We start from the raw sequence: 26,743 nt of genomic DNA, 5'->3' as shown, positions 1-26,743 counted from the left end.
ACGATACAGTTCAATACTTCTTGTTCCATCTTTTGGTGACTGAATTTAGAACTGAGTTAAGCAAGGGAATAACTTCCAAGAGTTATATTCTACACTACGGTACCTGCCAGGTTTGAAGGACAAATATCAAGAAACACAGTAACCAGTAATTTTACAACCCTTTCATGGTGTGTTAAGTGAACCACTGCAGTTATTAAATTAGTAACACAGTTGTTAAATGAATCTGGCTTCCCCGTTGACTGCTTGTCAGAAGGCTGCAAAAGAAATCACATGACCGTAGGACACTGCAACTGTCATATATATGAGCCAGTTGCCAAGCATCCGAATTTGATCAGGTGATCATGGGGAGGATGCCAGTCTGTGAAAAATGATCATAAGTCACTTTTTTTCAGAGTTATAGCTTCAAAATAGTTATGAAATGAATGGTTTAACTTGAGGAATACCTGTATTAAATTGGAAGGAGTACTGAAGCTGAGCTTGTCTCACCAGCTTCTTAATAAACAAAATCAGGCTTCTATAAAAGCTTGCTAGTTGGTGTTATTTTCTATTCTTTTTCTCTTTTTTGGTAGGAATCAGAATTCATCCAGGACTGAGCAGAACTGAATTTGCTGAGATTTTGTACAAAGCTGTTTGTAGAGGCAACATAGTCTGTAATTTTGTGTATTTGGATTTGTCAATCAGAGAAATAATTTCAAATTAGCATATTTGCTGTGCTGAGATACAAGAATGAAGTGTCAGATGCTGCCAGGAAATATATAACAAAACACAAATATGTTACACCATAATATGCTGCACTGATTCTAATTATCATTGATTTATATGCTGAATCATTGATTTATGTGTATTTGCACAGAGGAAACCCAGCTGCTAGACTTCCCTCAGACACAGAAGCTCACTGTTAGGTTGGATCAGTCTCTCTCTCTCTCTCTCTCTCTCTCTCTCTCTCTCTCTCTCAAATTACCTCACTGTGCTGTTGCTGTACAGAAAAATAGGAAGAGGACGCACTTTGAGCTCCTAACTGAAAAGCAGGGTATGACTCTAACAGTATACTTTATATAACATACATCCATACATGTTCACACACTGAAGTAGATTAATACATTTATATTCAGTTGTGTCTCAGGTGTTGAAAGCAGTGCCCTTCCGCTTATATTACTTTTCAATATAAATAATAATCAATGGGATTAAAATACTCAGTCATATGCAGATCTCACTCTCAATACCCTCTCAGCACAGGTACCTGTTGTGTGAGCAAGGGGACAGCTTACATCAAACAGCCTTTGGGAAAAAAAACAAAAACCGATTGTTCATTTCTGCAAATTTCATTCTGTTTTAAGGTTGAATTTTTATACAACACTGTCAAGCCAAAGATAGCTTGCAGCTACCCTAATTGAACTGACTCATGCATGGCCTGTCTATCAAAACATGTGCTTTGCTATGAAGTATCAGAGAGCTTTAATGATTTATTTATTTCATGACATCTGGTAGTTTAGCAGGACAGTCAAATGCCATGCTTTAAAATGATTTTTTCTTCAATTATTTAAGCCTTTAGAAGTTTTTTTAAAAGTGATATACAGGATGAATTAAAAGGGTGAAATACTCACTGGATCAGAATTCAAGCTAATCATTATTATTATCATAACACCTTTAAGAAAAATGTGAAAAGGAGCCAAGATAACATTGCATTTATCAATACTTACCACTACCTAAGAATCTATATTTTCTTTCTGTATAAAATACTAAATCTCTGAATATATTTCAAAGCATGTTTCATATAAACTCACTTTATTTACTGGATAAGTATACTCTATTTATGATTTCATCCCTTCTTATAAAACATTGTCTCTTTCCAAAACTTGGTGTTTATTTGTTTAATCAATTATGCTTTTAATTTTAGTGATCAATTCCCTGGGATATAGGTGACCAATATTATCATGAAATATGTTATCTTTTTCCAATCTTGTGCCTAGATTTTTTGTAGAAATTTAATTTAGGTGGACTCATGTATAAACAGTCCTTATTAAGTGACCAGCAATACCAAAAAGAAGTACTAGGGGTGAAGTATTTGCCACAAAGAAAAGGGGCTCAACTTATTTTCCAAAGCACCAGAAAGAAAGTCAAGAAACAATGGATGGAAACTAATCAAGGACAACCAGCTAAATATGAGCCAGCAGTGTGCAGCAGCAGCCAAAAAAGCTAATGCAATTCTAAATTGCATTAACAGAGGGATACAATCAAGATCAAGTGAGGTACTAATATCACTCTACAAAGCCTTAGAAAGACCACACCTAGAGTACTGCATCCAGTTTTGGTCACCACATTATAAAAAAGATGTTGAGACTCTAGAAAAAGTACAGAATAGAGCAACCAGGATTAGGGGACTGGAGATTAAAACATACAACGAACGGTTGCAGGAACTGGGCTTGGCTACTCTAGTAAAGAGAAGGACCAGGGGAGACATGATAGTGGTCTTCCAATATTTGAGGGGCTGCCACAGAGAGGAAGGGGTCAAGTTATTTTCTAAAGCACCTGTAGGCCAGACAAGGAACAATGGATGGAAACTGAACAAGGAGAGATTTAACCTGGAAGTAAAGAGAAACTTTCTGACAGTGAGAACAGTCAACCAATGGAACAGCTTGCCCTCGGAAGTTGTGGGAGCGCCATCACTTGAGACTTTCAAAAAGAGATTGGACTGCCATTCGTCAGAAATGGTGTAGGGTCTCCCGCTTGGGCGGGGGATTGGACTAGAAGGAGGAAATATACGTTTGTATAGATGGCTCAATATCTTCACACTCTTGAAGTCTCACTGTTTGTTTATAACATAAAAATAACGTAGCCAAGCATGCAGTATTAAATGGAAGCCACTTCAGAAATCATATTTGTCATAAAAAAATAAAATAAACAAAAAGTGCTGCTATCGGAAAAATTAATCCATATTATAACAATATCTTTATAGTTAGTCCTTGGATTACAACAATAGCAGACTCTACACATTACAAATGTAAGTCCTAATGGTTATAAAACCATTTAAATTTTACGATATTTTTGTGGTGGCCTTTAAGTGAACCTTGATCTTAAGTGCGAATGCCATGGTAGTTAAGCAAATCTATTGCTTACTATGGTGCAGTTTTACCAAAAAAACTTGAAAATGGTGATTTTCAGCAAAACTATCATAAAATGTGGTCATGTGACCATGGGACACCGCAAGCATTCATAAATGCAGCCATGTTGTCAAGTACCTGAAGTGCGGTCATGTGACCATGGGAAGGCATGACCATTGAAACCTTAGATCTGGGTTGTAAGTCCCCCTTTTCAGGTAGGTTGTAACTTTGAAGGGATCCTAAGTGACTGGTCCTAAGTCAAGGACTATCTGTTTATCACAAATTAAGGCATTAGCTTTCACATTCTCAAAAACTATCAAACAGAAAAAAAATATTTTAAAGAAGTAAATAAAAAGAGAAGAGAGAAAACATAACCAGTGTTCAAGCTGTATATGAGTTATGATCATAGTTAGAATCAAGGAGCAGACTACAAACATGCAAATTGATCCTATTATATACAGAGGTGGCGCCTGGTTGAACCCAAGCCTCCATCATGTTGTTTACACAACAAGGACTTTACACACACACACACACACACTCCTGTGCCAAAGTTAAAATTCAAAATTCATAGGTTTATTACAATGCCTAATGAGAGATTCTTAAGAATTGGCACAATATTTTGTAATAAAGAGCTTGCATGTCTTTTGTAAGTTTACATAATATGGAAGTCTTTCTTCATGTGTTGCTTCACGATCCCAATGCTTCCTCTAGTACAACAATAAACAAGAGAGAGAAGAAGTTAGTGTGAGAGGCTAATTGGGCTAATTTCTCACACAGTAGATATTTTTAAGAAAAGGGAAGAAAGGAAAAAGAATATCAACTGTAAAAGACAATTCCTGGTAGTTGGGATTATTTGAGGAAGCAGCTTCACAAGTGGTTCAGTAAACGATGCACAACAAAAATATGAAAACACAGTTTGGCATGTTCTCAAAATTCTTGTACATTCTGGCTCCAGGGAGAAGGAAAGCACTTACTTCTGAATGCTTTTTAAAAAATACACGCTGTAGTTATGCTATATTACCACCTGACTAACCAGTTTTCTTTAGTTCAATCGTTAATGCTTCTCAGTGGGCTATTCAAATGTGCATAACTTAAATAAATACATGCAAATAAATAATGGACTTTTTTTCTAGATTCTGGAAGAAGCATCCACTCTTACCTTCTTAGAAATGAACAAGAGAGCCTAAGTAGTTTCAGCCGTTAGGAAAATAAAGAATGGTAAGATTAAAAAAAAAATAAGAGTAAATTTTTGTGACAAAGCATTTTGTTATAAAATATGCATGTGAAATTTTCCATTTTTAGCTATGAGGTATGTAAAAAATTAAATATATGTGATCTTAATGCATTAAAAAAAAGAAAGAAAATGTCAGAACAGCATGGAAACTAGCTAGTAACAACAGATGGTTCGTAGACAAAATCGAGCCAGAAGATTTTAGCTAAAAGGCATGCATTTCCATAGCACAGTCTGTGACAGCATCAATATTATTATTCTTTAGTATTGTGTCACAATGCATTTATAGGAACATTATTGTAAGAAACTAATGTGTTCATTTTTTTTCCAGCAGTACTACTTGTCAATGAAGCAACTACATTACAGGTATTTCATATGATAATATGATTAGTTGTTCCAGTGCCTATTTTCAGATCAATTGGGCATCAGGATGTTATGAACATAGGAACGCTTACATATTTCTAAGGCTATAGAAGTCTCAGAGAACCATGAGCCAATCAGGTTTTGCCCTTTCATTATAGACAATTGTCAACCAATGAATGTCCACTTGCTGGTGGTTACTGAGTACCTCATCCCACAATTTTAATCCCTTGTCACCCTCCTAAGAAAGAGCAACACCATAGTAAATGCTCCTCATGGTCAATACTACGGAAAAGTCAAAGAACTTCCATTGAGAAGTCTCAACAAAGGTCATCCTTCAAAGCGCCCAACGTGCCTACCTGTGATAACCCGTAGTCTCTCAAAATAACCCAAAACCCAAAACATATATTAAAGTCCGGTAAAGCCTTCAACTTAACTTCACTGTTTTATTAGGCACAGTTTAAAGTCACAAAAGTAAATAATGAGGCAAACAGAAATCCAAAACAAACCGCATTGATGAGAGTTCCGAAGCAAGCCAAGATAACTAATTATAAACTCCAGGAAAATAACCAAGAAAAGTCCATGGGAAGAATGCCAGCAAAGATAAGCCTTTTTCAAGGTTGACTCCAGCAACCTAACTCTAATTGACTCCAGCAATTCTAACTACGTAGTTGAAAACTTATATCCATAGCTCCTACCTGCAAGCCACAAGGAGGATCATGGTTGTTAAGTTTGAGGCATGGGTTTAATGAACGGAGACCAGACTGTAAACCGTGAACTTCAGCTCTTTATTCACAAGCATAACAGAGACAAAAAACCCCCGGCTAGCAGTCACTCTTTTATAGCGTAAGCTGCTATCCGGATACCCAATGGATAGGGTTATAGCGTTTGAATCTTGGCGCGGCCCGCCAACAGCCAGTCAGATTGCTCGGACTGGACCAATCACAACTTGCCATTTTATAGGCCAATAGAACGTGCAGGATTATGATCCTGCTAGGCAAATGAATCTTTATTAATTTCTTTCGTTCACAACACCCCTCCCCCCTAGGTTTTGTTTGACGGCCGTGGTGACGTAATCACGCATGTATGCAGGTCGTTTTACCTGTCTAACCGATTTTCGCTGTTCCACCGGTTTTTGTTTAAGGTTCAGTGCCGGTGGAACGCAAGGCTCGTCTTCGTCCGGGGTTGATTCCGCGACACTATCAGAGTCCCTTAAGTCTCTTCCTGGATCGGGCGAGCATGTTTCCGCTATGGTGTTCCTCTGCGGGGAGGATGCCCCCGATCCCGGACCTTCTTCAGGTGGCGCGAGCATTCGGTTTAGTGGCCATCTGTCCCCGATTACGTCGTCGTCTATGTGGTCTTCGTCCCCCTCGGTATTCCCTCCCCCCTGAGTTTGGAAGTCCGGGGGGGGCGCTGATATTTGATTGTAAACGAGATCGGAGTTGGTCTATGTGGCGTTTCCAAATCTTGCCGTCTGTCGTCTTAAGGCGGTAGGATCTAGGGCCAGTAAGGTAGACTACGGTGGCTGGGACCCACAGCGGTTCGCCGGAAAGGTTTTTTGCGTAGACCAAGTCGCCTACCTTGAATTGGCGATACGTTCCGCTGGATCCACAGGGTTTCTCTGGCGAGTAAGATGGGTGTAGTCGGTCGAGGTGGGACCGAAGCTTCCGCCCCATTAAAAGTTCGGCTGGGGTCTTGTTGGTGACACTGTGGGGGGTAATGTGTTGTAATAAGAGTATTTTGTTCAATCTAGTGTCGATGTCTCCCGGATCCATTTTTTGAAGTGTCTTTTTAATTGGACCATTCGTTCAGCCCTACCGTTTGCCGCAGGGTGAGCCGGCGAAGTTAGGGTGTGGTGGATGCCCCGGTCCGCTAAGTATTGTTCGAAGGTGAGGGCCGTAAACTGGGGTCCGTTGTCGGAAACTAGAACGTCCGGGAAACCGTGCGTTGCAAATAATCTATCTAGTTTTTTAATAACCGAGTCAGTGGTTGTGCTTTTCATCTTGTGGATTTCGAGCCAGTTGGAGTAGGCATCCACGGTTAGGAGAAAAGTGTGTCCTTTCGTGGGTCCCGCAAAATCAATGTGGATGCGGGACCACGGGCCTCGAGGAGTTTCCCATTCGGTGGGAATTGCTCTCGGTGGGGCGTTGCTAACTTCTTGACAGTTTCTACACGTGGTAACCCAGGCTTCAATTTGTTTATCGATGCCTGGCCACCACGCGTAGCTTCGGGCGAGGGCCTTCATACGGACAATGCCCGGGTGTCCTTCGTGTAGTGTTTGCAACACGAGTCGCTGTAGTTTCTCTGGCACGACGACTCTATCTCCCCATAGGATGCAGCCCTTCTGGGAGAATAGTTCCGTTTGCCGGTGCTTGAACGGCGTGAAAATGGCGGGTGTTTCTTCGACTGGCCACCCGCGTTCGACCCAACTAAGAACTTTTGCAAGGATAGAGTCTCGTTTTGTGCCGGCAGCGATATCTCTTGCCGTTAGTGGCGGCGAGTTGAGGGTTTCAATTTGCAACGTGGTGAGGGTTGGAGCTGGGTCGCTGACGGTTTCCGGAAGTGGGGAACGGCTCAAAGCGTCAGCGTGGGGAATGGCTTTCCCCGGGCGATGATGTAGTACGTAGCTGTAGGCTGCTAGGAATTCTGACCAGCGAGTCATTCTAGGCGATAATATGTATGGGGTTGGTTTATCACCTGCTAAAATGCCAAGTAAAGGCTTGTGGTCTGTAACTAGAGTAAAAGGCCGCCCGTAAACATATTCATGGAATCGCTTCACGGCCGATACAATAGCAAGAGCCTCTTTGTCCAGTTGGCTATAGTTTCATTCAGCCTTCGCTAATGTCCGCGAAAAGTACGCAATGGGAGCTTCATGCCCGTTTGGTAACACGTGACTCAAGATGGCTCCAACCCCAAATGGTGATGCGTCACATGTAATATTGAGTGGCAAGGTCTCATTGTACTGCATTAGAACAGTATCGGATGTTAATAAATCTTTCACTTTTTGAAAAGAGCGTTCTTCTCGATGTCCCCAGACCCAGGTGGCTTTCTTGTCGAGAAGTCTATGTAGGGGCTCAGCTACGGTCGCCTTCTGGGACAATAAGAAGTTGTAAAATTTAATAAGTCCAAGGAAAGCCTGGAGATCCGTCTTATTTCTAGGTCTTGGGGCGTTCTTGATTGCCCTGAGTTTGTTTTCGGTAGGGTGAATCCCTTGTTTATCGAGGAGATACCCAAGAAACTCCACCCGCTCAGTACACAGTTGACACTTATTTTTTTTCACCTTGAGGCCGGCGTCTTTGAATCTCTGTAGAACTAGTTTGAGACGCCGTTCGAGCTCTTCTTTATTAGGAGCAGCAATTAAAACGTCATCAAAATACGGTACAACCCCTTTGATGCCTTGCAAAAGTCTCTCCATTAGACTCTGAAATATCCCGGGAGCTACACTCACCCCGAACTGGAGCCTGTTGCATTTAAAGGCACCTCGGTGGGTAACGATAGTCTGTGCCTCTGCGGTCTCCGCATCAACGGGTAGTTGTTGATACGCTTGCGCTAAGTCTAACTTTGCGAAAATCTTCCCGCCGCCCAGGGAGTGGAGAAGATGTTGAACTACCGGCACCGGATAAGCGCTCTGTTGAAGTGCGTGGTTCAGAGTGGCGCGGTAGTCTCCACAAATTCTGATCGACCCATCCAGTTTGATGGGGGTTACGATTGGGGTTTCCCAACGGGCGTGGTCAATAGGCTCCAATACCCCTTGGGCTATTAATTTATCAAGTTGCTCGTCAATCTTGGGTTTAAGGGCGAACGGAACCCAACGAGGCTTAAGGCGGATAGGGGCTACTTCTGGATTGAGGCTAAATGCTATAGGGGTCCCCTTGTACTTGCCTAAGTTGTCCGAAAACACGTTGTGGAACTCCTGGACGATGTTCTCTTCCCAAACGTCGCTTCCGGCCTGGTGAATGCCGGCCACCTCGATCCCGAGTGGGGCGAACCATTGTAGGCCTAGTAAGCTGGGTCGGTCCCCATCGACGACAGTTAATGGGAGAGACACGGCACGATCTTTAAAGGAAACACGGACTTGACTCACTCCGACTACTGGGATCGAGTTCCCCTGGTAATCTCTGAGGATGATTTTCTGTGTCCTGAGGTCTTGCCGACGGATGGTAGGGATCAGCTGTTTAAGGGTCTTCCAGGAAACCATCGAGAGAGACGATCCGGAGTCGACTTCCATCAGGCAAGGTTTGTTGTCGATGGCCACTTCCACTCGGATCTTTTGTTTGTCTAATGACGAAGCGTGGCCGATAATAATAGTCTGGTGAGTCTCTTCTCGCCGTGCTGGAAGAGTAGATGTTTTACTGTTGTAGGCATGGTTGTTCCATTGGTTATTCACACGATCCCGATTTGCAGGGAGGTTTCCTGTGGTCTGGCGGAGGTTGTTCTCCCTTCTATTTGTGTTGAATTCCCTCTTACTTCTGCAGACCCGAGCGATGTGGCCTCTTTTCCCACAGGAACGGCAGATTTCGTTGAGGAATTTGCAACCGGATCGCGGGTGGTTTCCCCCGCAACCCGCACATGGGCGCTGAAGTTTTAGCGTTTGTTGATCTCATTCGGCCCGAAGTCTGTTGACCTCTTCTTCATCACTTTCAGATTGGGACTCGAGGTCCTCATGGTGCGCTGTCGCTGAGTGTCTTTCTGGTTGAGGCGAGGCTTCATGGGCGAATTGACGGAGTGGTGCATTTGTGCGGCGCATTCGAGCGGCCGACTTCTTGGTTGCCTCTGCTGCAGTAGCGTCAGCAATGGCATCTGCAAGATCGATGTCCACTTTTGCCATGATCTTGCTCTGTACTGCGTGGTCATCTAACCCCAGAACTATGCGGTCTCGCATAGCTTCTTCTAGGTCTGAAAACCCACAGAAGCCTCCCAGGTTCCTTAGGTCAGCGATGAAGTCTGCAATACTTTCACCCTTGCGCTGATCCCGTTGATAAAATTCGTGTCTCCGAACCAATGTTGGTATGGCGGGGGCATAGTGAGCCCGTAGGATAGGGTCAAGGTTGTCCCAATCCATTGCTGTCACTTCAGCCGGTTTCGCGAGCGCCTTTGCCATTCTAAAAATGGCTGGTCCACAATGGGTCAAGAATACCGCCCGCTTCTTTCCGGCTGTTGCGTCCTTCAAATTGTTGGTTTCTAGAAACATTTGGAACCGATCCATATACGACTCTCAGTCTTCCTTTTCCGGGTCAAAAGGAGCGGGTGGTATAGCGCCACTTGACATCCTGCCAATGTAGATGCGCTCTCAGCCACATGCTTCGGTTGGTGCTCTGTAGGGTTTATTCAGCTCTATTGTCTCCGCATCCCATCCTCGTTGCCAGTGTTAAGTTTGAGGCATGGGTTTAATGAACGGAGACCAGACTGTAAACCGTGAACTTCAGCTCTTTATTCACAAGCATAACAGAGACAAAAAAAAACCGGCTAGCAGTCACTCTTTTATAGCGTAAGCTGCTATCCGGATACCCAATGGATAGGGTTATAGCGTTTGAATCTTGGCGCGGCCCGCCAACAGCCAGTCAGATTGCTCGGACTGGACCAATCACAACTTGCCATTTTATAGGCCAATAGAACGTGCAGGATTACGATCCTGCTAGGCAAATGAATCTTTATTAATTTCTTTCGTTCACAACAATGGTAATCTCCTCTTGAGTAGACCTCGCTTTTCCCTGATCCTCTCCTCCCTGCATGACCTAGGATGGATAGGGGATGGGCCTGGATCCTCCTCTGACTGCTCAACCAGCCTCTGCCCTTCCCCAGCCTCCTCCACCACCTCTGGAGCCACACTCCCACTCCCTGTTGGCTGTTCCTCCTCTTCCTCAGAGTCAGACTCCACCAGGGGCGTGACACTACCGTCCCTGTCCTATTGTTTCTTTTTATTTTTCTTAGATGTATCCTATATGTATCTTACATATATTTCTTATATGTATTTCATGTATTATAACTATGTTTATACTTATACCTGTTATCTTACAATCACTTGACAAAATAAATAAATAAAACTAAATAAATTTTTAATCTGAGACCCAGGCCTAACTCTAACTGAAAGGGGTCCAGATAAGCCACTATGGCTTATCTGGAACTGAAATTCCATGACCTTCTTAAAAACCTTCCCAAAAAAGGAAGTTATAAGATAAAATAGTAAAATTCCGTTATAGGTAGACTCAAAAAGGCTTCTTAATAAGATATACTACCACTTCATCAAAGACTTCTGGTATAACTCCCCCCTTCAAAAAATCATTGCCCACTTTTCTAGATCCAGCAATTTAGTCCCTCAGCTGCCCAAGTCAGCCAGGAAGGGCATGGATCTAAGTCATTAATAATGGATGTTACATTAGATAGCACCTTATCCACTTTATGAGAGTTCACAAGCTGAAATAAATCCATTCCACAGTACAAGACAGTAACCATTCAAATCTGACCTGTGAAGAGGTAAGACCCCAATCAATTTGACTTTATCAGCAATACATATGATGTTTCATAACATTCTGCTGGCATCTTTCTGCTCATTCCTTCCACAAATTAGTGGGTTATCTTAAACAAGAATGCTGGAAGATAACTCCATCCTAAATGGACAAATACTGAAAGTTTGCTGTCCTTAATGACAGGCTCAAATATATTCCTTCTCTTACCTAATAATTAGTCAAGTTTACTCTTCACCTTCATCCACCAGTATTCCAGGTCTTAGTTTTCTTGCTTCATCTCAGTAACCTAAGGAAGATGTCAAGATTGTCCAAGAGAGATGGTTACACAGGAGCAAACTTGTCAAGTGCTCTGATCACCTCCTGGGTTGTCAAATTGTTCAACACAGCTGCTCTCCTAGGACAATTATCTTAATTAGTCTACCCATCCAACAAAGAGGTCTTGGGTGGTGAAAAAAATCGTATGGATCAGAAAATGACCTGTTCATGGCAAAGGACCCAGAACAATGTCTTTAATTATCAGATTACATGACAACTGCTCAGAGACAAACACAAGACCTAGCATAGGTCCATCTGTGTAGGTTCAGCCTAAGATTACTTGTGACTGGTCCACAGTTATCACAGACAGGAATTCCTAAGCAGTCCCAGACTACAAATCCAGGACATGAAGACTGAAATTCCCTAGCACAGTAATGGCTAACATTTTTGTCGTCGTGTGCTAAAAGTGCATGTGTGTGCGTGCGCTCGCATGCGTGCCTGCACCCATAATGCAATGCACATGCGACCCCCACCCCCTGCACATGTGTGTGACCCCCCATGCATGCCCCTTGCCTCTGCACATGCGTGCATGCCTCCCATGCGTGCCCAACCCCATGCATGCACGGCAGATGCCCAAAAATAAGCTGGATGGTGGGAGGCATGCATGCATGCGCAGTGGACCTGATCTGGGGCAAAAGCTCACGTGCCGGCAGAAATGGTTCTGTGTGCCACTTCCAGCACGCGTGTCATAGGTTCACCATCACAGCCCTAGCACAAACAGCAGAGGAAAAGAGACATTCCTATCACCAGCAAAAAAAGCCTAAGAACATAGAAAAGGATTCTAAGTATCGGTTCGCAGGTTCACATGTCCATAGGATCAATTTCACCCACTGGCATTAACAGCTCATTAGCTCTATACAGCACAGCCAATGCAGCTAAGGTGACTCTCAAGATCAACTCTCAGTTTTTAGATTCCTTCATAAGAGATCAGCTAAAGAATTAAATATGTAGTACCAAGAAGCAGAATTTATATCATTAAGTGGATTTTTCATTCATCTGATAGTAGGCTAATATTTAATTATAGTCTTTGCTTTATGCATCTTCAGTAGAACAAAAAAATTATATAGTAATGTCTACCAACAGGTGTAATATGTATTGCTTATTCCTCTTTATATAAATTTACTCAGTGTTGCAATTAATTTTAGATACTGGACATAATTATTCTGTAGAGATGAGAGATATGGAGAGCCATGTGGTACTGCTTTAAGTGTGAAAAAACTGCTAATTTAAATGAACCTCTCCCTTCCACCAGCCTTCCATACCTTGTATTCATGATGCATTTTGTTTATTTAAAAAATAAAACAAAAAAGACGATTAAATCTGATTTAAAAACAGATACATTTTTCTATGTTATACTCTAAAATCACAGCACCCTACCCTGTTAAGAGCACAAACAGGACAGTCAAACAGTTTATGGTATCTGTTACAAGAGGAATACAGAAATTTATGGAATTCAAGAGGAACTTCATAGAGCATTGGCATAGGAGGAGTACCTTATAGCCTTAGCATCTGAAACTCTTGAAAAAGTAGAATAAGTAATTTCTTTCTTTCTAATACTTCTGACCAATACTACTTGGAGCAGATGGCCTTGTAATTACCCAGATGTCAAGCCATAAAAGGTTTTATGGGTCAATACCAACATCTTAAATAATACATGGAAACCAAACAGTAACCAGTGCAAGACCTGTAGAATTTATGTTATATGTGTGCACTGATGGGAGCCAGTAAGCACACACAAGCTATTGGGTTCTGTACCAATTGCAGTATTCAAGCAATCTTTTAAGGGCAGCTCCATGTAAAGGACATAGCAGTAGTTTAGCCAGATAGTGATGAGGGTGTAAATCAGTAGTTCATCCAGGTCCCCCTGCTTTTCCCCCTTCCAAGCTATGGTTTATACCAGTTGATCTAGCTCAAAGAGTAATCAAGGAAAACCACAAATTGTCATCTTTGCAGGCAAGGTAGCGCTTGCCTGTCAAGAAGCAATCCAGGTCGTAACAGAGAGAGTCCTGATGGACAAGCAGCAGTTACTTCTTACTAGACAGCCAAGTCACCTCCATCTAGACCAGGGGTGTCAAACTGGTAGCCCGCGGCCCGGATGCATCGCACGCAGGCCACGCCGGCTCCACAAAGGCAAAAAAGGTCGCAATTTGTCACATGACACAATCAAGTTTGACATCCGTGATCTAGAAATTTATAATTTACAGGAATGAAAAAGGACATTAATAGCATCTTTTTTACAGCCTGGAAAGCAATGTACAATTTGAAAAAAAAAAAAGCTGTTATAGGTAGCCCTCAACATACAACAGTTCATTTAGTGACCTTTTGAAGTGAAAGCACTGAAAAAAATGACTTATGGCTGCTTTTCACACTTACAGCCATTGTAGCATCCGCATGGTCACATGATCATAATTAGGACACTTGGTAACTGGTTTGTATTTATGATGGTTGCAGTGTCCAGAGGTCATGTGATCACCTTTTGTTACCTTCTGACAAGCCAAGTCAATGGGAAAGCCAGATTCACTTAACCACCACGTTGCTAACTTAACAACTGCAGTGATTCACATAACAACTGTGACAAGAATGGTCATAAAATGAGTAAAATTCAATTAACAACTGTCTCATTTAGCAACAGAAATTTTGGGCTCAGTTATGGCGTGAGGACTACCTGTACTGAAATGTTTCAGAACAACCAGGACCTTAACCTGGCTTCGAGTCAAGCTATAAGACTGGAGTAGCTTAAATGGTTAAGCATGGATAATTTTCTTTGATCAGTGTCAAACAATTCAATTGGTGATTATTCTTTCCTTCCAAAGATATAGATATATATCCAAAGAAAAGATATATATCATTTTCTCATTCCAAGCTAAATTTATTGAGAACTGATTTTATATGAGTTAATATATATTAAAGATTTTATATGTATGTATGTATGTATGTATGTATGTATGTATGTATGTATGTATATATGTATGTATGTATGTATGTCAGTTCATTGGATTACTTTTTCTATCCCACTTTTCAGAAATCAAACTTTTGTCTTATGTTTTGTAAGACACAATCAATCACAACAGTGGTGAATTTAACAATAACAACAGCTACCTGTTATTTATAAAAAATATTGTTAGTATGTGAACGTCCTCTTCACATGTTAATACCTTTTCAATAGATAATGACAACTATCAAGGATAAGGTGGTAAGATTTCTTTCAATTCTTTTAAAAGTTACTACAGTGGATGCCTTTTTTAGTCCTTGGAAGATTGATGATTCCATTATTTGTAGGACTCAGCAATAAATCTCAGAGTTTAGGCTAAAGTGAGCACTTTCTCCTACTTTGTGTCTTCCATCACACCGTTATTCATCATGTTTAATCATTCATTTACCTCTGACTGCTACTGTGCTCAGGGAGGACCAGCAGATTATTGATTTTTGACTTTTACCTTTTAAAAGCTGGGGAAACCGGCTTTATGACTGCTTAATCAAAAGTGACATGCTATAGGTGAAATAAGGGGATGAGAAAAGAATGTTGCAAACCTTGAAGGAATGAAAGCTAAAGAACAATTTGATCGAGTGGAATTAAGAGCCTACAGAGATGGTTATAGAAAATTGCAAATTAAAATAGATACCGTCCATGAGACTTGCCCAATATTTGAAATAATATTTCTGGGAATAAGGAAAACTATACTGTACATTTATATTTTTAGCTAAAAGAAAAACACACAAGACAACATTGGAAACATCAAATAATTAAGTTCAACTGAATAAATGCACCTTCACAAAACTCAAGGAACAAAACTCAATAAAACCTATTGGAAAGAAATCCAGAACATGTACAAGGAATCCTATAATATTTGATACTACAAAATTGTGGTATTGATCACGAACTTGCATTGTTTTAAAAGATATTGAATCCATTTTTGAGAGCAAGTCATAATAATTCAAAGATTTGTGGAATAAGCATGATTCAAAATACCAGTTACAGAGGAACAATGCTATGTATGTGTGTATACACGCATGCGTACGCGCATACACACACACACACACACACACACACACACACACACACACACACACACAGAGTCCTCAACTTATGACCACAATTGAGCCCAGAATTTCTGTTAAGTTCTGTTGCCCCATTTTACGACCTTTCTTGGCACAGTTGTTAAGTGAATCATTGCAGTTGTTAAGCAAGTTGACAACCGGGTTGTTTAAGTGAATATGGCTTCCCCATTGACTTTGCTAGTCAAAAAGTTGCAAAAGGTGACCATGTGACCTTGGGATACAGCAATGGTCATAAATAAGAGTCAAAAATTTAATCACATGATCATGGGGATGCTATAAATGTAACTATGAAAAATAGTTGGAAGTCACTTTTTTCAATGCCGTTGTAACTTTGAATGGTCACTAAATGAACTGTTGTAAGTCGAGGAATACACACACACATACATACATACATATTTCTGAGCACATCAGAAGCATCCTACTTTGTGAGAAGTACAATGCTGGATTATAAGGGGATAATTGATAGGACTATTCTCAGCCATCTTCAAAGATTATTTTTCTAGACAACCAAAAGACAGTAAGCATTTGTACCTGTTCCCATTTAAATGTCATTTTCAACGTAGTCATTGGAAATATATTTATATATTTATATTTATTTCCTGGGAATAAAATGAGTGGTGTTACAGCAGTGTGATGTTCCAGTAATATATTATTAATATAATTAGACTGCAGAGGAGCAGTTTATGTATATAACATGGCCATATGAAATACTGGGAGTTGAAGTCTAACACAGGTGAAAGATAATAGGCTGGACAATAAAGTCCAATATTGTTTTTGAGTCAATATTTAATAATTCTACACTCTCTAAATCACGGGTGTCAAACTCGCCATGTCACGTTGCTATCATGTGATGTTTTGCCCATTCCCAGAGCTGTATAATGCATCCGGCCCGTGGCCGCTAGTTTGACACCCCTGCTTTAAATGTTCAACAGCTGACAGTAGAAGATGTTATAGAAAGTTATCTTTCATATAAGATTTTTGGTTGTGATTTTTTTTCCTGAAAATCTGGCTATCCTGAATGTGAACTCTATTTTCAGGGGGGAAATTTTAATTTTACAGATAGAAACTTCACCTGATCTTCTACAGGTTTAAGTTTAAAGTACACTATAAACAACACCAAAAAAAGCCATAGTAGAAAAATTACACTAGATTGAGCAAAATGAAGTAAGGATTGAGGTAATAAGCCTCCACTGATGCTGTTAACAATCAGGTGTTCATAGCCCAAAGTAATCACCTGTCAAATGGTTGTCTATGCCAGAACTAGTCTAAGGGAGGAAATTCATGTTATTTCCCCTGGCCTACCCTGATGTCTCCTCCTAGAGATTAAAGCCAGACATTTTGGCAGAATCTCCCTGCAAATTATACAGCAGAAGAAAATATTTTTGACACAATTCCCATATTAAAAGCAAAGCAAGTAGAAAGAGGTATGTCAGCCTCTGTGAGAGTGAAAATTTGGCTCTGTAATAAAAAGATAAAAGTGCTTAGCAAATAATGCTGTACAGAAGATTTTTAGGTTACTGAGCAACAAGATAATAAACACACAACATGTCAATTCATATTTATACAATAAGCCTTTTTGCTAATATATTACAAATCTGCAACTATAATATGACTTAGATATGATACAGCCAGCTGATGGAAATGGCAAAATCCCCAGGCAGATGGGCAACGCCACTTCAGGCTGAAGTTGGAAGGCACCTTTTTAAAAAACTTTTCTTAATCTTACAAATTTCAGAGACTTCCTATGCCACTTTTCAAGGCAAAGTCTTCTCACAGCAGTTTAGAAAAATGAAATTCATCAATAGAAACATTACAGATAAAACACAAACAGAATTAAAACTCCAAACTCAGCTGAAAACAACAACAGTTTAAAGCTAGCAAGTAAAACCCCAACAAAGCAAAAACCAAAATACAAAAGCTTTAATAGCAATAGCACTTAGACTTATATACTTACAGCCCACCCTAAGCTGTATATTGCACCCAACAATCTGGGCCCTCATTTTACCCACTCGGAAGATGGAAGGCTGAGTCAACCTTGAGCCTGGTGAGATTTGAACTGCCAAATTGTAGGCAGCCGGCAGGCAGCAGAAGTAGTCTGCAGTATTGCACTCTAACCACTGTGCTACTGTGGCTCTATTTAAAGACAGCTCTTGACCATGTCTTACTTTCCAGAAGAAACCAGAAGGAGAGTTATTATTAAAAAACACTTTGTTTTGCGCCCATTATTCTTGTTTCTGGACAGCAAGCGGTGGCCTGAGGTCTATAGTAAGACTAACCTTATTTGCATGTATTAGTTCACATAACCTGATTTCAAACAGTTTAGTATAAGGGTATCCAACCTCAGCAACTTGTGAACTTTAATTCCCATGCTGGCTGGGGAATTTTGGGAATTGAAGTCCACAAATATTAAAGTTGTTAAGGTTGGACATACCTGATTTGGAACGTTAAATATCAGAATTGAAAATGTACTAAAAACTATGCCTGAATTTTCATAGGTTCAGGTATCCAACAAATAACGAGGAGCTCTTATCCAGTGGTTGCCCATCCCTATTCTAACATTGACTTTGGACACATGTTCAAAATTTCCATATCAGTCTTAGAAGTAACAGATAGAAAAGAGAAAAGTCATGATTCTTCATATTAAGCACCAATAACAATAGTTAATAGAATTGGGGAGATGTGTTAATATCTACCAATAGGAACAAAAGTTCTTCTTTGAGGGTTTATTTCACAAGAAAGGCACCATAATGCTATGCTTCCAAATTCCATTCAGTAGCGAAAAATACCAGTTAGAAGAATAGAATTCTTCTGTCCCAATTCATTTAGGACTAATGGGCTAATATTTTTCTTGCACAGTAAGAATGCGGATACATTTCCTCACATAGCTAATATGTCAAGCCCAAAATTGACATAATTTAGTTTTAGTTTGTCTTAGTATATATTCTTTTTCTTACTTTCTCTGTGGCAGTCATGGGGGGGAAGGGTTTCGGGCTTGACACATTCCTAAGGGGGGAGGAGTGGAGATAAAGAGTGTGTTTTGGCTAGGTGATCTTCCTTCCTGTGGGAAATGAGCTGTCTGTGCTTGGGCTCCTGGAGGTGGAGATTTATGACATCAAACAACATTTAATTACTTCTATTGGAAAATGTGACTTTTGGGGGTTGTTTCTAACTTCTAATATTGTGGGGTAATTCCGGGTTAGATCCGGAAGTACCATGGACTTTGCCAATTTGATGCTTTCCTAAATAAAAGAAATCTTTTTGAAGATGGACTTTGTTCTTTTCTTTTAAGATGGATTTCATCACTTGGAAACCTGACATTACTTATATAAGTACTAAGGGCAAGGCTAGTTAATAAAACCTAGTTTCTTCACATGAGTGGTCAAGGCATAAGTTGATTTAAAATCAATTTAAATTTATTTTTAAATGCAAAAGAGACTATTCTTCAAAGACTAAATTAATGTTACATATTAATGTGCTATTCATATTCATTATAGATTAATTAATTAATTAAAATATGTACTTTTTTTTTAAAAAAAGGGACAATAGAACATTATCATATGACAATAACCAAAGTTCCATTTTGAACGTACCTCCAACATATGGAGATGGTACTGGATGGAGCTCCACACAGTTCAATTCTGAGTCTTCTACTCGTCACTATTTTTTAATAATAACTTGTAGCGGTAGAAAGAATGTGGATCAAATTCCAGATGGCACAAAATTTGGTGCGATAACTGATTACCTACAATACAGATATGACATTAAAAATGATCTTGATAAAATAAATCAAGAACGTGACAGAATTATAAGAGAAACAAGGACAAAATTTTAAAAATCAAGGAGAGAACCAACCTAGAATCAAGGAGAAATTTCCTGACAGTTAAAACAATTAATCAGTGAAATGACTTGCTTCAGAGATGTGGGTGCTCCAACACTAGAGGTTTTTAAGAGATTGGACAATCATTTGTCTGAAATGGTATAGGGGAGGGGTGTCAAACTAAAGACCCGCAAGTCGGATTCAGCCTGCGGGGTGCTTAGATCTGGCTCATGGGGCCACCCTGGAAACAGCGATGGACTGGTCTGCAGTGCCTCTGCCAGCAAAAATGGAGTTTGGGAAAGTTGTGCACGGCCTTCCCAGGCTCTGTTTTCAGCCATGGTGGCCTCCTGCAGCCCTCTCTGCCTGTGAAAACGGAGCTCAGGGGCTCCATTTTCACTGGCAGAGGGCTAGCAAAACAAACTAAAAACAAAAGGAGAAACATTTCCCCTTTTGCATTTGAGCATCCAAGAAGGGACAGGAAAAGAGAAAGGGAAATAGGAAAGACAAAGAAAAAGAAGAAAAGATGGGAAGAGAGCAAGGAAGGAGAAAGAAAGAAAGAGAAGGAAGAAGAAAGGTGAATGAAGAGGGAAGGAAGGAAGATTATAATGAAGAAAGGGAGGGTCTGAGGGAAATCCTGCCTTAACACTTGGCCACCACAGGTGCCCCTGACGCGAGTGACGTCGAGCTGGCCACGCCCCCTGGCCATGCCCCCTGAGTTCAAACACAACCTTGATGAGGCCCTCAGTGAAATAGAGTTTGACACCCCTGCTTGAGCAAGGGGTTTGATTAGAAGACCCCCATGGTCCCTTCAAACTTTATTTTGTTATTCTTCATTAACGAAACAAAAACCAAACACTCAGTTATATTGGGGACACCTCACTACATAGCCTTATTTGTGAAAAAGAACTTGGATAATACTTGATTGCAATCTGAGTATGAAATCAGTACTGTGATGTGGTTGCAAATTACAATTAGAATGTAAGACTGGCATTAAGAGAAATGATTTACAGATTTCTAGTACTACAAATGTATCTATTTTAGTCAGATTGTACTTCAAATGCTATGTCATATTCTGTGCCCCGTATTTTAAGATTTTGGAAATTGTAGTAGTGGCAGTGCCAATCAATAAATGGGGGAGGAGAAATCAAATCCCTGACTGCTCCTGAATGGAGTTCTAAAGGAATTGCCCCTCTCCCCACCTTTTATTATATTTGCATGAAGAACAGAGAATCATTAACAAGTTGATGATATCAAGAGACGGGTATTTGCCCAGGCTGAACAGAAGAAACTATGGATGTTGCACCTGATGCCAGTTGTTAGAACCAAGAACCAAAGTGTGGTCAAGCTGAATCCTAGCAAGATGAAGTGGCTGTTTAGCCAGAAACCACCAGGCTCCATGTTAAACTCTAAGTAGCCCAGGCAAGGTTGCATGTCCTCTGAAGGAGCACTTGCATGATCTGAGGTTTGTTCTGTATTTTCAACTTCTGTTTGGCAGCAGGTGGAGGTCATGACCAGGACAGCCTTTGTTCATCTGCAGCTGGATGTGCCAGATAAGGTAGGATTCCTTGGCTTGAAGTCACTCATACATGCCTTTATCAATTCACATTTGAAACACTGCCATGTGCTATAGATGCAGCTGCCTCCGAATTGGTGTCAAAACTGGCAGCCTTCCTACTGATAAATGAGAGAAACTTCAACAGATCTCTGTTGCAGATTCCACATTAGTCATCAATAGATTTTGGATACAATTCAAAAGGCTGTTCTATGGGAATGGGAGATTTATGTTCAACAAGGCTTTCCCAAGAGTAGTAAAGAAAAAATATAGGGTCTGAGACTGAAGAGAAAGTTGTTTTTCAGATTATCATTATGTAACGAACTCAGGCTCTTCTTCTCCAGTGTATCATTCATTCATTCATTCATTCATTCATTCATTCATTATTCATTCATTCATTCATTCATTCATTCATTCATCCATCCATCCATCCATCCATCCATCCATCCATCACATTTCTACACTGCCCATCTCACCTAAGTTACTCTGAGTGGCTTACAATGAAAAAGACTATAAGAAAACGGTCAGCAATGTTAGGAATGTAAGTCACCTAACAGTTGGGTTGGAAAATATATAAACCAGGATAGACATTTTAATACTGTCTCTTTAAGGGAATGCTAAAATTGTAATTGGGTGTGGTTCCTCAAATGGCCATAAAATGGAGCCAGAAACCTAGTCTGTTCTGTTCTTTTGTTGCTGAGAGTGTTGCCTTTCCTGCATTTCCCTATTGACTGTTACTGATCATCGTTAGTCTTGGATTTGATGTAAGTCTGTTACTGAACTGTTTTTGATACTGGACTTTGTTATTGGATTATCCCTGGAATGAAAACTGACTGCTTTAACCATCAATGACTTGGACTCTTTGTTGAACTTTGCTTAACCGTTTTACTGGAAGTAAAAACCTACATTTTACTATACAGTGTGGCTATGTGCTGTGTGTGTGTTATTCTTCACTACTCTCACTACAACTCCTTGTGTGTGCTCATTCTCCTAATGGGGAATTACCTCAACAAGCAAGACTCTGCCTTGTGTACCAATATATATTAGATCTAAATCTAGTTTGCTTGCTAGAATTTTTATACAGTTATTCATTTCAGCTTAATCTTGATAAAGAGAACTCTATTAGAGTTTGGAAAATAATCACTTTTGGACACTATTAAATACTTGATACTATCTGTTTGGAATATTTTGAATTGGATTACTGCACTGTGCCAAAAGGCCCCTTACCTTTTAGATTCAATGATTCTAAGCTAATTCACCAATATTTCCTAAATAGATGCATAGGTATCCAATTGATTCATAATAATAATTTTGGACTTAGGGCTACAGTTAAAAATAATTAATTGAAGATACTACCACTCTGAACGTTTTGTGAAATTATATTTCAACTTTGCAAGTTTAGAAATGTCAATTTTTAAATACATTTTATTAAAAATTTTAAAGAGAACATTAAAATACAAACTAATAAAGAACAAAGAAAACAAAGAAAAAAGGAAAGGAAAAAGACAAAAAAGTGCTGAAAGAAAAGATAAACAGAAGCTTTAGATTTCCTTTGCAACAAATGTTAAGTATGTTTACAAAATTATATCTTACTCTTATTTTGTAATCTCATGATTACAAAAACTCCTTCATTTTCCCCTATTACATGATTTTCAAGATTTCAAGGATATACAAATCAGAAAATGGACTCAACAAGAAGACTAGAACAAATTTTTGAGATAATAACAGAATCTTACAAATTTGAGTCTGTTTTTCCCCCCCTCCTCCCTTAAACCCAGGGAGTCACAGGGGATCCAGGCAGTCTTCCCACATCTCCTTTTCCAGGGCTCAAGAAATCCCCCCCTCCAGTAATGGCTTTCAAGACCATCTCTCGATCAAATGATAATACTAATAAAGATCTGATACTAATTAATTTTAAGTATACCCTCTATTTGAACAAAAAGTGTTGTCTTAAAAAGTATAGTAGTATACTATATACAATTATAATGTAGTAGCATGTAATATACTATACACTATAGTATAGCAGCATTATTTTGTATGCACTTATATCTTTGTGCAGTTGTTCTTAGCATTTCTCCTGCTTCATTAGATGATCCATTTTTTCCCCCAAGGAATTTGCCTCATTTTCACTGCAAAACTGTCAAAGCACGAAGCAACAAATGGTTTTGTTTTTCACCCAGTGTGTTGCAGAGCCTGAAGCAAGTTAGGCTGAGAGAAATCAAAAGTCAATAAGCTAGCTTCCGAATCTAATGGAGGAGGACAGGAGACGAGAACCTGGAGCTCTCTACTCCTAGTTTACCACTCTTATTTCTAACTTGCAAGTTTTGGATACTTACTAATTTTATTAAGCATGATCATAATAATCATTGTTACGGTGTTTTTATGATTTTGATTTTATCACACTTTGATGTTTTATTATAATTGTCTTACGTTTTTATAATTTTGAATTGTAAGTGTATGTGATATTGTAATGCAATAAGCCTTGAATCCCTGAGACTCAACTCTGCTATAAATGTATTACATGAGTACATCATACATATTTAGGTAACAGTACATACATATATTACTCTGCTAGGAATGTCATACTTTTACAATGTAGTTGGAACCTAACAGCCACCAGCCTATCAGGAATATCAAATTTACCAATTTCAATATGGTCAGTGGAAAAACTGCCCTTACCTAGAGCCAGATGTCATAAATTTAAATCTGGACATTTAAAAACTATTTAGTACATGACACATGAGTGAGTGAACCAACCTAGTGAGTGGTAGCATACTATACTATCTCTCAGAGACACACTTCGATTTTGTTAATATGAAAATTTTAAATGATGATTTAATAGTGGGCTAAAATGTGCAACCCAAATTAATTCAACCCAGATTGATTAGGATAAAAATATTAAGTTGTAATAAAAATGGGAAAAAAGAACATTTTTACCCAAATCTTTTATCAAGAAAACAAAATAATTTGGTAGCAGATTCAAAACACAAAAATGTACTCTTTGACACAACAGATCCATTACTTTCAGCTGCAACATTTAAGGATCAATATAATGGCAAACATTTTTTTACTTAATGGGCAAAAAGACAATTATACTTTAAATCATCTCATTCTTAATCAATTACATTTCCTGAATGTACAATTGAGCTGATTCATTAGCTGCCTGTGAAATTATTCATATTTTTAAAAGTCTTTGAAGTTTTAAATGTACAGTTAATTTTTATTTGCAGTTGAAAAGTTGTATTAAGATAGATAATGGGTAATTTGCAGGTAATTTAGAATAATGAGCCATAATGTCTTGTTTTAATAAATCAATAGATTAGAACCTAAAAAATGTTAAATTAGTATTCTGTTATCTTAAAATAAAACTGTTTTTCAAGTACACCAGATACCAGTGTAGAACAGTGGTCCCCAACCTTTTTTGTGCCAGGGACCAGTTTCACGTAGAAACACTTTTTCAAGGACCGGGGGGGGGGAGTCCGAGTTTGGTGGTTTGCTTGCAGACGTTTCATTACCTGACTAGGTAACATCTGATGTTGTTGCCTAGTCGGGTAATAAAACGTTTGCCAGCAAACCACCAAGTTCAGGGAGCGCCAATGCCTCCTCATTGCAACCCTGAGCAACAGATATTCTCTTCTATTGGGACATTTAAAACGGAGGGTTTCAGCTGCAGATTCAGGAACTGCGCCTGGCTGAGGAGCGCCTTCAAAACTGAGCGCTGGGGACTTCCGGTTTGTCGGCTTCGCGAGCGGCAGGGATTTGCGAAGCTGCGCGATCCCTGCCGCGCTAGCCGTTTTTGGGGCTCCGACCCAGCCGGGTACGGAGCTAGGCTGCCCTGCAGAGGGGCAGCTGAAGGTAGGGGATCCGGAGAAGGGTTTGGGGTGCTGCAGACCCCCTCCTGGCCGGCAGAACCCCCTTTTCCCAGGACGGTGCAGCGGCGGTCCGTAATGGCCGCCACAAAGAAGCTGGCAGCCGGGTAAGAATGCGCAGGAGGAAGTGGAGAAAGTGATTGAGAGGAGAAAGTTTTTCTTGGCTCCTAGGACTCTAAGACATATTTAATAAAATTCCTGAAAAGTATGACTTTCTGAATAATACCTGCCAGAAGAGGAAAAAAGCGGCTGCTTGAAGGTGCTGAAAGGATAGCTTTCCCTCTTTTCCTACGGAATAAATAACTGGATATTAAGAAACCTATTTTTTTAGGTGGAAATTGGTTTTAAGCGATGAGTGGGAAGAGAGAGGATTAAAAAGAAAATATTTGTATGCTAAGATTTGTTGGAGCAGATGCCTTAAGGATTTGAAGACTAGAATATATTGTAACAAGACTTTAAACAGATTTGGACTTTCTTTCTCTTTGATTGATATCACCCCAGAAGGAGAAAGTGAGAACTCTGCCTTGGTTTGGACTGATTGATAACTTTGGGACTGTTTTATCTTTTTTATTTTCCTTTGAATATTCTGGTTGTTGTAAGAAGAAAGAAGGAGAAAAGAAAAGAAAAGATTTATAATGGCTCTTTCTGTTGAGGAACTAAGAAATGGTGTGGAAGAAGCTTTCCTTTTCTTAGAAATGGCGCTTACTAATTATCAACAAAAATTACAACAGATGAAGACAGCAGAGGAACAAGAAAGAAAGGAAGGAGCCATCTTTAATGAATCTCAGAATTTGATCCAGAAAAAGGAAGAGAGAAAGAAAAGAAAAGAAGAGAAAAGAAGAAAACTAAAGGATTTAAGGACTTAAGATCTAAAAAACATTTAAGAAAGGGAAAAATAAAGTGCAAAACCAATATGATGATTGTAAACAAAGGGGAAAAGAAACACGACAGAGAAGGGAAGCCGGTAAGGCAGAGGCTAGAAGAAGGGGGTAGAAAGGTTTGTTGGGAAAAGAAAGAAAGGGAAAAGGTGGAGAAAAGCTACAACGTTTTGAAATTAAATGGAAAAAAGGAATTTTTTATGGATAATGGATAAAGTATAATTTCTTTTTAAAAAAAAAAGATTTTGCAAGGTACATAAGATGAGATGGTAGTATTGCAATGGTTTAAGAGTTGATAAGAGATTAAAATGTTAAAATGTTTAAAAATGATTGGTTTTAAAACTTAATAATAGGAGAGGTTTAGAATATTGTTTTAATTAAAGAGTTTAATAAAATTATGGTATTGATGTTATTATAAAATTTTTATTATAGTATTTCTTTTTAATATTTGGATTTATTCTCTAATTATGCACTTAATTGTGTTGGATGTACTAGTTAGATAGAATGTACCAAGCAAAATCTGATTGGGTATTAGATATTATTTTAAAGATTAATTTGATTAACTTAGGGGGAGATAGAAAGGCATCATACTCTGATTAATGATTTCAGGAGAAACTGATTTTCTTTTTTTCATAAGGGATGAGACAAAGGGATGATAAAAATGGACAAAAGATACAAATATAATGATTTAAACTAAGATGATTAATTAAGGTAGAATTAAGAAGTGTGAAATATGTGGAGAAGTTAATATAGAAGGCTTAGAATGGTAAATAAAATAAGTAATAATATGTAAGATGAGCATGAATATAATTGAAGTCCATGAAGAGAGAGACACCTGGGTCCAAGTTACTTTCCAAAAGATATTTTTTATGTTTTGTGTGTTGTGTGTATATGTCTTTTTGGGGGAGAATTGGTAAAAACTTGTAGAAATATAGAATGAGAATAATGGTAACTAAGTCAGAAAGAAACAGATGAAATAATAATAATGATATTGAATAAGAGTAAAGAGAAGTAAAGAGAAATTGAATAAGAGGTTTTGGTATATTATATGGAAATGGTTTAAAATAGAATCATAATTTATCTGACTTGTTAAA

The 26,743-nt window shown here is 39.2% G+C and overlaps 1 protein-coding gene across 5 annotated transcripts in view; it reads right to left on the bottom strand.

The window, feature by feature from the left end:
* Positions 1-26,743, bottom strand: part of SULF2 (sulfatase 2) — a 265,589-nt gene that overhangs the window by 140,689 nt on the left and 98,157 nt on the right. For 3 of the 5 annotated variants that reach the window (XM_087959310.1, XM_087959311.1, XM_087959307.1), the window contains one exon: positions 19,124-19,275. The exons of the other annotated variants lie outside the window; for them this stretch is intronic. The gene's annotated coding sequence lies outside the window, so the exon portion shown is untranslated. The remainder of the gene's footprint in view (positions 1-19,123; positions 19,276-26,743) is intronic. 5 annotated transcript variants of the gene reach the window in all.

This window comes from Notechis scutatus, chromosome 3, assembly GCF_049901735.1.
Source record: "Notechis scutatus isolate UNSWTSFEM ecotype Mainland chromosome 3, rNotScu1.2, whole genome shotgun sequence".
In the NCBI taxonomy this organism is placed as follows: domain Eukaryota; kingdom Metazoa; phylum Chordata; class Lepidosauria; order Squamata; family Elapidae; genus Notechis; species Notechis scutatus.
The sequence above is the reverse complement of the archived record's forward strand: the minus strand, read 5'-3'. Positions and strand labels throughout refer to the sequence as shown.